Here is a 2,500-nt window from a genome sequence, read left to right as displayed (position 1 = left end):
CATTATAAATGATATTTGAATATTATATATATGTCATTATTCCCTCTATATATATATATATGTATTAATTCTCTACATTATAAATGATATTTGATATAACACCCACACACACACACACACACACACACACACACACACACACACACACACACACACACACACACACACACACACACACACACACACACACACACGTACACACACACGTACACACACACACATATACGCACATGCACACACACACACACACATACATATACACACACACACACACACACACATATATACACACACACACACACACACACACACACACACACACACACACACACACACAGACACACACACACACACACACATATACACACACACACACACACACTTACACACACATACACACACACACACACACACACACACACACACACACACACACACACACACACACACACACACACACACACACACACACACACACACACACACACACACACACACACACACACACACACACACACACACACACACACACACATGCACATACACACACACACACACACAAACACACACACACACACACACACACACACACACACACACACACACACACACACACACACACACACACACATACACACACACACACATACACACACACACACATAAACACACACACATACACACACACACCACACACATATCACACACACACACAACACACACACAATTACACACACTATTTACATATATTAATATACACACCACGTACACACATTCTGACATGTTATATTATATGACTAATTCATTATTCCCTCTATTATATATATGTATTTTATTCTGTTCTATATGTTTTCTTATATGATTATTAGAATTTATATATTATGTATTCATTATTTAAAGGATATTATATATATATATGTATTATTCTCTATATTATAATTCATTCTATATTTAAATAATATATATATTAATATTTATGTATATTCCCCTATATATATTTATTTTTTTGCATAAACAGATTATTTGAATTAATTCTTATCTGTGTCAGTATTCTCTGCCACAGATTTGTAGTTAAGGCCACACATTATAATTGGATATATTTAAGAGGGATTTTAGATAATATTATTGTGGCTAAAAGGGATCACGGGGGTTTGGAGAGGAAGGCAGGTACAGGATACTGAGTTGGATGATCAGCCCTTATTATATGAATGGCGAATGGTGCAGGCTCGAAGGGCCGAATATTGTCTATACTCCTGCACCGTTCCGTCTATGTTTCTATTGTTTCTAGGTATGTATTAATTCTTAAGGATAAATGATATTGAATATTGATATTTATGATTATTCCCTCTATATTATTCTGAATGGATATGGTGCATATATCTAAAATATGAAAATGATATAGAGAATATTACTATATATGTCAGTAGCCCCCTATAGTTATATGCTATGTATTCTCTCTTACATTCATAAATGATTATTTGAATAACGTATATATATGTCATTATTTCCCCTAATTATATATATATGTATTAATTCTCTTACATTATAAAATGATATTTGAATATTATATATGATAATTATTTCCTCGAGATATAGATTAGTAGTTAGTATTATTATAAAATGACTTGTGATAAACTATAACACACACAAGGATATACACACACAGGCACACACCACACATACACACAACGCACATCCACACACACAACACACAGCACAACAACACACAAACACACACACACCCACACACGCAACACACACACACACCCACGCACGAGTTTTCATTATTCGATAACTTCATTATATCCCTCTATAGTGAGCTGTTGCTACCACATTATTGCCCCCCCTTAACTGAAAATGAGTTATTGTTTGTGTGTTTTTATGTTTATTGTGTTCCTGATTTTTTTTCTTTTATTTTTATTATACGGGGGTATAGTTGTCGCTGAAAGCCCCGATGAACCACTGGTGTGAGTATGGTGTTTTGTGCACAGCGCATTCCCCTACTATATTTATATCTATGAACAGACCAAGTGCGTCTACTCACCAACTGAGAGTTGTTGGGTGATTCCCCTAAACCCATAATATACTTAAATCGGAGAGCGGGGTACAGTGCTTTAGTAAAGGTTAAGTGGGCCTAAAAGTGCACAAGTGAGGGCAGGTCTTGGTGAGAGAACACAGCATGCCAAGTGGGCGTAATATGAAGCGGTTACAGTTTTGGTCCAGTGAAGAAAGCGAATAGGTATGTTAGCTTTCATTGCAGTAGGAGGAGTTGAGTTATAGGAGCAAGGGAGCGTTCTGTAATGGCAGGTGTATCAGGGGTCTTGGGGTCCTTGGTGAGACCACTACCTGGAGCGTTAGTGCGTAACCAGGTTTGGTTCCTAATACTGAGGAAGAGGACAATTGCTGGCCATAGAGGGAGTACAGAGGCGGTTCAAGAAGATGATTCTGGGATGTCAGGGACTTTCAATAGGCAACGGACCTGGATTAGACCCTGGTTTAT

Source organism: Leucoraja erinacea, unplaced genomic scaffold (assembly GCF_028641065.1).
Source record: "Leucoraja erinacea ecotype New England unplaced genomic scaffold, Leri_hhj_1 Leri_1646S, whole genome shotgun sequence".
In the NCBI taxonomy this organism is placed as follows: Eukaryota; Metazoa; Chordata; class Chondrichthyes; order Rajiformes; family Rajidae; genus Leucoraja; species Leucoraja erinaceus.
Note: the sequence above shows the minus strand (reverse complement) of the source record.